Here is an 11,104-nt window from a genome sequence, read left to right on the forward strand (position 1 = left end):
CTGGAACATGTTCCGGGATTCTTCCGATTGCATTGAGGAGTACACCACATCAGTCAATAAGTGCATCGAGGACGTCGTCCCCACAGTGACTGTACGTACATACTCCAAACAGAAGCCATGGATTACAGGCAACATTCGCACTGAGCTAAAGGGTAGAGCTGCCGCTTTAAAGGTGCGGGACTCTAACCCGGAAGCTGATAAGAAATCCTGCTATGCCCGCTGATGAACCATCAAACAGGAAAAGCGCCAATACAGGGCTAAGATTGAATCGTACTACACCGGCTCCGACACTCGTCTTATGAGGCAGGGCTTGCAAACTATTACAGACTACAAAGGGAAGCACAGCCGCGAGCTGCCCAGTGACACGAGCCTACCAGACGAGCTAAATAACTTCTATGCTCGCTTTGAGGCAAGCAACACTGAGGCATGCATGAGAGCATCAGCTGTTCCGGACAACTGTGTGATCACGCTCTCCGTAGCCAATGTGAGTAAGACCTTTAAACAGGCCAACATTCACAAGGCCGCGGGGCCAGATGGATTACCAGGACGTGTTCTCCGGGCATGTGCTGACCAAATGGCAGGTGTCTTCACTGACATTTTCAACATGTCCCTGAGTGAGTCTGTAATACCAACATGTTTCAAGACCACCAAAGTCTCTGTGACCAAGAACACTAAGGCAACCTGCCTAAATGACTACAGACCCGTAGCACTCACGTCCGTAGCCATGAAGTGCTTTGAAAGGCTGGTAATGGCTCACATCATCACTATGCTAAGGATCCTGGGACTAAACACCTCCCTCTGCAACTGGATCCTGGACTTCCTGACGGGCCGCCCCCAGGTGGACACTTTGAATGTTTACATCCAAAATATTTGAAAACGAAGTAATGGACCCACATAATGCACCCTTTGCCTCTATGTTGCAGTTCCGATGTCAAGTTATACTGAACAAAAATATAAACGTAACATGTAAAGTGTTGGTCCCATGTTTCATGCGCTGAAATAAAATATCCCTGAAAATGTCCATACTCTTAAAAAGCTTATTTCTCTTGTGCGAAGTTTCTGGATATTGGCGGGAACTGGAACACGTTGTCGTACACGTCAATCCAGAGCATCCCAAACATGCTCAATGGGTGACAAGTCTGCAAGTCTGCATTTTATAGAGGAAATTGAAGTCACAGAGATACCGTGACGAGATCCTGAGGCCCATTGTCGCGCCACCATCACCTCATGTTTCAGCATGATAATGCACGGCCCCATGTCAGAAGGATCTGTACACAATTTCAGGAAGCTGAAAAAGTCCCAGTTCTTCCATGGCCTGCATACTCACCAGACTTGTCACCCATTGAGCATGTTTGGGATGCTCTGGATTGACGTGTACGACAACGTGTTCCAGTTCCCGCCAATATCCAGCAACTTCGCATAGCCATTGATGAGGAGTGGAACAACATTCCACAGGCCACAATCAGGGTTGGGGAGGTTACTTTCTAAATGTAATCCGCTACAGTGACTAGTTACCTATCCAAAATTGTAATCAGTAACGTAACTTTTGGATTACCCAAACTCAGTAACATAATCTGATTACATTCAGTTACTTTTAGATTACTTTCCCCTTAAGAGGCATTTAGAAGAAGACAAAAATTTATGTTACCAGTTGAACCACATCTATTGCAGGATAAATCAATGTTGAAGTTTACATAGCTGGCCATATCTGGATGTTACATTTTACTTTATGAGTTGGTTATGTAGGCTTTTTCTAACCTATCACTTTATACTACATATAATAATACGATTAAATTATCTTTACATTAAAACCCAAAGTCTATCAGAATTTCAGTCCTTCCAATAAATGTTATACACCTTGATCTTCAAGAATAGGACTTGGAAATATGGTATAGATTAGCCAAATTGTTTTACCTGAGCATAACCCCAAAACCAAGGACTTATTAGCCAGCCATACTCTGTTGTCTATGATTTTGTTTTTATGGAGGACTGATTGGGCTCATTGATTTGAGTTGAAAAATAAATGCTGCGCTTATGGAATAGCATGCTTTGAGCACTCCTGAAAAGTGCTATTTACATGTGAAAAATGTATGCCAGATGATGCATTTGCTATAGGCCTACTGTTAAACTTTTTGTTGGTGACACTTTGATATCTTGATAATATGCAGCTGTTTAAAGGGCAAATCCAGAGATGAAACAATAACAAACGGGTGCCACGCCTCTGTTTTAGTAAAAAGCTGAGGGATGGGCCTGGAGAATTGTAACCACTCTCAGATCAATAGACAGAGCTATGGATGCAAAGCCTGACCATCCATGATATCAACATTATTGTTTTAACCATGTTATGAGGCATTACAGTGTTTGTTTACATTTACAATGTTTACAAACATTGGTGAAAAACAAGCTTATATTAACATGGAGTGAAACAGTTGAACTAAGCTCATGAGTTGAACTAAGCTCATGGGGCATTTCTAAGTTACATTCTTCAAGAATCAATGGATATATATACAGTTGAAGTCAGAAGTTTACATACACTTAGGTTGGAGTCCTTAAAACTCGTTTTTCAACCACTCCACAAATTTCTTGTTAACAAACTATAGTTTTGGCAAGTCGGTTAGGACATCTACTTTGTGCATGACACAAGTCATTTTTCCAACAATTGTTTACAGACACATTATTTCACTAATAATTCACTGTATCACAATTCCAGTGGGTCAGAACTTTACATACAATAAGTTGACTGTGCCTTTAAACAGCTTGGAAATTGACAGAAAATGATGTCATGGCTTTAGAAGCTTCTGATAGGCTAATTGACATCAAATGGAGGTGTGCCTGTGGATGTATTTCAAGGCCTACCTTCAAACTCGGTGCCTCTTTGCTTGACATCTTGGGAAAATCAAAAGAAATTAGCCAAGACCTCAGAAAAAAATTGTAGACCTCCACACGTCGGGTTCATCATTGGGAGCAATTTCCAAATGCCTGAAGGTGCCATGTTCATCTGTACAATCAATAGTACGCAAGTATAAACACCATAAGATGTCATACCGCTCAGGAAGGAGACGCGTTCTGTCTCCTAGAGATGAACGTACTGTGGTGCGAAAAGTGTAAATCAATCCCAGAACAACAGCAAAGGACCTTGTGAAGATGCTGGAGGAAACAGGTACAAAAGTATCTATATCCACAGTAAAACAAGTCCTATATGGACATAACCTGAAAGGCCGCACTGCAAGGAAGAAGCCACTGCTCCAAAACTGCCATAAAAAAGCCAGACTACGGTTTGCAACTGCACATGGGGACAAATATCGTACTTTTTGGAGAAATGTCCTCTGGTCTGATGAAACAAAAATAGAACTGTTTGGCCATAATGACCATCTTATGTTTGGAAGAAAAAGGGGGAGGCTTGCAAGCTGAAGAACACCATCCCAACTGTGAAGCACGGGGGTGGCAGCATCATGTTGTGGGGGTGTTTTGCTGCAGGAGGGACAGGTGCACTTCACAAAATAGATGGCATCATGAGGAAGAAAAATTATGTGGATATATTGAAGCAACATCTCAAGACCTCAGTCAGGAAGTTAAAGCTTGGTCACAAATGGGTATTCCAAATGGACAATGACCCCAAGCATACTTCCAAAGTTGTGGCAAGATGGCTTAAGGACAACAAAGTCAAGGTATTGGAGTGGCCATCACAAAGCCCTGACCTCAGCGTGAGCGAGCAAGGAGGCCTACAAATCTGACTCAGTTTCATCAGCTCTGTCAGGAGGAATGGGCCAAAATTCACCCAACTTATTGTGGGAAGCTTGTGGAAGGCTACCTGAAATGTTTGACCCAAGTTAAACAATTTAAAGGCAACGCTACCAAATACTAATTGAGTGCATGTTAACTTCTGACCCACTGGGAATGTGATGAAAGAAATAAAATCTGAAATAAATCCTTCTCTCTACTATTATTCTGACATTTCTCATTCTTAAAATAAAGTGGTGATCCTAACTGAACTAAGACAGTGAATTTTTACTAGGATTAAATGTCAGGAATTGTGAAAAACTGAGTTTAAATGTATTTGGCTAAGGTGTATGTGAACTTCCGACTTCAACTGTAGCTAAATAGCTAGCTGCGTTTTTAAGAGAGAGCTTTTCAATTGATATCTCTCCCCCTCTTTTCAGTCACAGACGGGGACTGAATTAGGTGTGAGCAGTGCAGGAGGTGGGCTCATGAGTTATACTCCAATTGTACTCCAACAACTGTATACACTAACGTTCAAAAGTTTGGGGTCATTTAGAAATGTCCTTGTTTTTGAAAGAAAAGCACATTTTTTGTCCATTAAAATAACATCAAATTGATCATAAATACAGTGTAGACATTGTTAATGTTGTAAATGACTATTGTAGCTGGAAACAGCAGATTTTTTTATGGAATATCTACATAGGCGTACAGAGGCCCATTATCAGCAACCATCACTCCTGTGTTCCAATGGCATGTTGTGTTTGCTAATCCAAGTGTATCATTTTAAAAGGCTAATTGATCATTAGAAAACCCTTTCGCAATTATGTTAGCACAGCTGAAAACTGTTGTACTGATTAAAAAAGAAATACAACTGTCCTTCTTTAGACTAGTTGAGTATCAGCATTTGTGGGTTTGATTACGGGCTCAAAATGGCCAGATACAAAGAACTTTCTTCTAAAACTCATCAGTCTATTCTTGTTCTGAGAAATGAAGGCTATTCCATGCAAGAAATTTCCAAGAAACTGAAGATCTCATACAACGCTGTGTACAACTCCCTTCACAGAACAGCGCAAACTGGCTCTAACCAGAATAGAAAGAGGAGTGGGAGGCCCTGGTGCACAACTGAGCAAGAGGACAAGTACATTAGAGTGTCTAGTTTGAGAAATAGATGGCTCACAAGTCTTCAAATGGCAGCTTCATTAAATAGTACCCGCAAAACACCAGTCTCAACGTCAACAATGAAGAGGCGACTCCAGGATGCTGGCCTTCTAGGCAGAGTTCCTCTGTCTATTGTCTGTGTTCTTTTTGCCATCTTAATCTTTTATTTTTATTGGCCAGTCTGAGATATGGCTTTTTCTTTGCAACTTTATACAGGCAAATATATCGATAAAATTCACCCTGTCCTAAAGAGATTTACATGGTTATCAAAACATCACGCCAGGGTAAGCCTATGCAAAACACAGCCCTAATTTTAAGTGTTTCTAAAATCCCCTATTGGAAAAATAAATGGTGGAAAAACAATTGAAACCATTTCCTTGTTTGACCACTAGGTTTTATAAGTATTATGAATGTCTCATACTGTGGTACTCTATATCTCCAATCAGGAACAAGCTAGAATCATGTGACTCAATGTACAGTCGTGGCCAAAAGTTTTGAGAATAACACAAATATTAATTTCCACAAAGTTTGCTGCTTCAGTGTCTTTAGATATTTTTGTCAGATGTTACTATGGAATACTGAAGTATAATTACAAGCATTTCATAAGTGTTAAATGCTTTTATTGACAATTACATGAAGTTGATGCAAAGAGTTAATATGTTGACCCTTCTTTTTCAAGACCTCTGCAATCCGCCCTGGCATGCTGTCAATTATCCTCTGGGCCACATCCTGACTGATGGCAGCCCATTCTTGCATAATCAATGCTTGGAGTTTGTCAGAATTTGTGGGTTTTTGTTTGTCCACCCGCCTCTTGAGGATTGACCACAAGTTCTCAATGGGATTAAGGTCTGGGGAGTTTCCTGGTCATGGACCCAAAATATCGATGTTTTGTTCCCCGAGCCACTTAGTTATCACTTTTGCCTTATGGCAAGGTGCTCCATGATGCTGGAAAAGGCATTGTTCATCTCTAAACTGTTCCTGGATTGTTGGGAGAAGTTGCTCTCGGAGGATGTGTTGGCACCATTCTTTATTCATGGCTGTGTTCTTAGGCAAAAGTGTGAGTGAGCCCACTGCCTTGGCTGAGAAGCAACCCCACACATGAATGGTCTCAGGATGCTTTACTGTTGGCATGACACAGGACTGATGGTAGCGCTCACCTTGTCTTCTCCGGACAAGCTTTTTTCCGGATGCCCCAAACAATCGGAAAGGGGATTCATCAGAGAACCTGTACCTTTCACCCTGTACCTTTTGTAGAATATCAGTCTGTCCCTGATGTTTTTCCTGGAGAGAAGTGGCTTCTTTGCTGCCCTTCTTGACACCAGACCATCCTCCAAAAGTCTTTGCCTCACTGTGCGTGCAGATGCACTCACACCTGCCTGCTGCCATTCCTGAGCAAGCTCTGTACTGGTGGTGCCCCGATCCCGCAGCTGAATCAACTTTAGGAGACGGTCCTGGCGCTTGCTGGACTTTCATGGGCGCCCTGAAGCCTTCTTCACAACAATTTAACCCGTCTCCTTGAAGTTCTTGATGATCTGATAAATGGTTGATTTAGGTGCAATCTTACTGGCAGCAATAGACTTGCCTGTAAAGCCCTTTTTTGTGCAAAGCAATGGTGACGGCACATGTTTCCTTGCAGGTAACCATGGCTGACAGAGGAAGAACAATGATTCCAGGCACCACCCTCCTTTTGAGGCTTCCAGTCTGTTATTCAAACTCAATCAGCGTGAAAGAGTGATTTCCAGCCTTGTCGTCGTCAACACTCACTCCTGTGTTAACGAGAGAATCACTGACATGGTGTCAGCTGGTCCTTTTGTGGCAGGGCTGAAATGCAGTGGAAATGTTTTTTGGGGATTCAGTTCAAAGAGGGACTTTGCAATGAATTGCAATTCATCTGATCACTCTTCATAACATTCTGGAGTATATGCAAATTGCCATCATACAAACTGAGGCAGCAGACTTTGTGAAAATTAATATTTGTGTAATTCTCAAAACTTTTGGCCACGACTGTACACATGCTCAGTTTAGTCCTCAACCGTCATGCGAAGAAGCAAGACCTTGTGATAGACTGCAGATTTTATTGACAAAAATCCGATTTTGAGGTGAGAAAGTTCTTTTTTTGATCAATTTATTTTTTGTGATGCATCACCTGCTTTGTAGTTAGATTCACCAAACTTATATCAGGTTTATAACCAGTGTGTGTAGATACAGTGTATTTGATGTAAGTTAGCAATGCTAAAGTTGTAATATGTGGCTAAAATTGAAGCTAGCTAATGGCTACAAGGGTCCGGGTTAGTTGTAACAAGCCTAAGGAAGTCTGGATACAATTCTGGGAATGGAAATTATTGGCCCACCAAGCCTGTACCCCAGAACTACCATACCACTGTCACAACTGTGACTCTGATTGAGCGAACATGTCCAACATTCACTCACTTACACACACACACACACACACACACACACACACACACACACACACACACACACACACACACTTGTATTGCTATCCTTGTGGGGACCAATGAATTGATTCCCATCCCAAATACTATTTTCCCTAACCCCTAACCCTAAATCTAACCCTAAACTTAACCTAACCATAACCTTAGCCTTATCCCTAAACCTAACCTTAACCCCAAATCCCTAACCCTAAAACTATACCTAAACTCTAAACTATAACTAACTCCTAACCCTAACCGTAATCCCTAACCCTAACCCTAACCTTAATTGTAACCCTAATTGTAACCCTAAACCTAAATAATACTATGGTAAAGCATAGACATTGCAGCCCAAAGCTTGGTGAAACCAAGGTAAAAGGCAGTAAGTGACGTGAGGAATGGCAGTTACTGATTTTTTTCCTTTGTTTCACCGTAACTTTTTGCAGTCACTCCAAACGTGACCTCCCATTTTCTCCACAATGGAGGCAGGATATTTGTCCACGTGATAAAGCATGTATCTAATGTATCAAAAATAGGGCAGTGTAGAGCATGCTCTCCTGAATGCTATTCCTCCTCTTCCCATATTCCTCTTCTACTACTGCTGCCGTCGAAAGTAGGCCAAGTGAACACCAGGGTGTTGTTTTTTTAAGATGATCAGTTTGTCAGTGTGTTTTCGTGTGTGTGTGCTCAGGACGGCTATTCATGTGACTTGACTCTGTAGAACAAAGAGAAGCATTATACAATTTGCACCACTTCCAATAGCAAGGGAAAGGAAGAGGTTGGACAATAGGTATTGCACATGGATGATCCAATAAAAAATTGGCTTGTATTCAGTTCCTCAACTGTAATGTGTGATATACGATTTTCTAGCTCTGAGTCTCTACTTTTATCCAATGTAAAAAACACAATTTCAAATTTTGCTACATAATCCCAAATCGAGCCGGTGAGTCACAATTTATGTTTGAGGCTTTACTGCTTTACTGAGCCGGTCAAACTTCTCTCTTTGACGAGAGCCTAAGCACTTCCCCAGTGTTTCCCCAGATCAAGTATGCAGACATTTGCGCATCTCCAGTCAGAACAGAACAGAACATTTTTCGGCTGGCACCCGCTTTGCCTTCATTGTTGTTTTCCTTACTAATAATAACTTTGGACATGTGTGCCTTCCTATCAAAGTAAATAACTTATTATGTTATTATTATAGTTTCTGTATATTGTGTTGTCGTTTCTACTGTTTCTACTGTATGTATGTATGGAGCATAATGTATTTACTGTTTTATTCACGTTTTCAAGTTCTGGTGACAAATCATGCATTCTCATTCTTGTATAGATTGTAATTGACACATATGATGCGTGTAAAATACTTTTTGGAATGTTGTATTGATTATGATGAGCTAATGCTAAGCTAAATGCCAGCTATGTGTGGTGCCTGTTTGTTGACATCATACAATGCATTCTGGTTGTCACGTAAATGTCTGTCAGACCAAAGATATCATAACAAAACGACATGAAAGGATGGTTCACTTGACTATCGTTACTCAGGATTGCCAGCTCAGACCCCCCTTCCCAGGGATTATATTTTTTTAAACTCGTAAACTACTCCTGTGTTTGCCCCCCATCTATTGATAAATCCCCCATCATAGTAATATTCCCTGCATCATATCCCCCCACAATACCTTCCCCCATTTCTACCCCGCATGGACTTGAAATCACCCACAAATGAAATGAACCCCCCACAAACCCCCCTAAATGGTTTTGTCTAAATATGGCAACCCTGTTTAGCGTTCACGCTATGGTTAGGCTAGGCAATAGGCTTGTATTTGGGGTGATGATCTGTGGGGTGATAACATTTTTTTTGCTTTGTGATTTGTCAAAAACTGTAAACGACTTGTCAAGTCATGTGCTCCGGTTCTTGTATACACTCTAACAAGTATATAGAAGATTTGTAAAATGCTGAAAAGTGGCCAAACTAAGTTCATATTTTTCGGGCAATGGGCGCAGCCATCTTTGAATTTGACTTTGTTTATTTGTGTTTTAATGAATGGCATTCTGGGATTAGGGAATTTTCGCTTGTCAATAATAAACAAAGATGGCTGACATAATAAAGAATTTAGCTGTTGTTACCTTAACTGACACGCATCTCTTTTCTAAACAATGTTACATTTCTCTCTTACGCTTACCAAGATGTGATACATTGTAAACAACTCTAACTGTTAGGTCGCTAACTTACGTTTTGTGTTTTGTCAGCACAACCTGTTATTTAGACTGGTTTATGGAATGAGTTTGTCTGTGGATATGTTCCGTGTGATGCTTGGATGATGAAGTTTGCTATAAAAGGTGAAATTGAGGAATAAACTTGTGAAAACCTTTATTTCCCATCAGAAGCTTTTCAGACAACAATTCTGTTTAGACTAGTTGAGGAACAATGGGAAAATAATTCTGCTTTGAAAGTTGATTAACTTGTAACCTCACTTTTGAGAAAATGTCCGTTGAATGTTTTGGTAAAACTTCAGCATCGTTCACACCCAAGCATTCTGACCTAACAACAGCAGTCAAGCACCCAAGCTAACTTGCTAACATTGGCTAGCTTGCTAGCTACTTCCAGACACAAATCAGAGAACAGCTCACTCTGACCGTTTTACTCACCCTAGCAGAGCTGGTTAGGCTGTTTTTATGTTATCCTGAGCGTTGGTGACTGTGACTGTGTTGCTGGCAACAATTTAATTCCAATTTTTTTGCCAACATTTACTGACACCGGCTATATTCAACGTGTTGAGCGTTCTTAAATTTGTCAGTTATTCTGCGCTCTGGCATATTCAGATGAAATCGGAGTAGATAGCCAGAGCAAATTTACCAGCTACGTCTATCAACAGTTGTTGCAGTGAAATCTTGAACATTCTATTGAAATAGTTACTTGCATAGTGGAGTCTCTTGTTTAGACATGTAGTTAGCTAGCTAAACAAACTCATAACATTACTATGCTGCTTGAATCTGCAGGTAACTAACCAACCAGGATCAATGTTAGCTAGCTTGCTATTAATATTACTACACAGATCATACACGTAACGTTAGCTAGCGAGCCAGCCAGGTAACGTCAGCTAGCTAGCTTTAACTTGAAATGAATGTCACTTCCTGACAAAATTAGAAACGTGCAATATCTGAAAATGTAGCTAGCTAGACTATCTTACATACATGGATGGATGCTTCTCCCTCTTTGTCACAGATGCCATGGTTGCCCATAGTTTGAAGATGTAATCTGGAGACTGGTGTTTTATACAACAACAGCCTTCTGTGTGTTCTCTTTCCGACTCTCTCTGCATATTTGCAATCAAACACCAGAATTTTCTCCATCTCCTTAGCTATCATACTCTAATTCCACTGATTTCAAAACTCTGTCCTCCAGAAAGTGGAGAGCAACACTTTCGTAGTTCTACTATGTGATATCTTTCAAAGAAGCCGCATTAGAAAGCTCATGTTATAGGCAGAAGCGTGCTACATGGCAGACTGATCGGAACTCGTCTCTCGGCATGTCCAGCCCACTATTATCTCAGCCATTCATGGCTAGTGGGAAGGTTCCTGACTTTTTCCGTGGCTAAACCAACTAGGCCCGTAATTTAACCATTGTATTTGCATTTACAAATGGCATGCAAGTTTGTTATTAAGTCACATGAAATTCACATCTTCCAGAAGGCATTTCTGCCGAAAAATGCATTTTGATAAACTTTTTTTTTATGTTCAAATGGCTCTCCTGTAAAGTAGTTACGTGTGACATATGCCTAGTTTCCTGAAACGAGTGA

This window comes from Salmo salar, chromosome 18 (assembly GCF_965601325.2).
Source record: "Salmo salar chromosome 18, fSalSal1, whole genome shotgun sequence".
NCBI classification, from domain to species: Eukaryota; Metazoa; Chordata; class Actinopteri; order Salmoniformes; family Salmonidae; genus Salmo; species Salmo salar.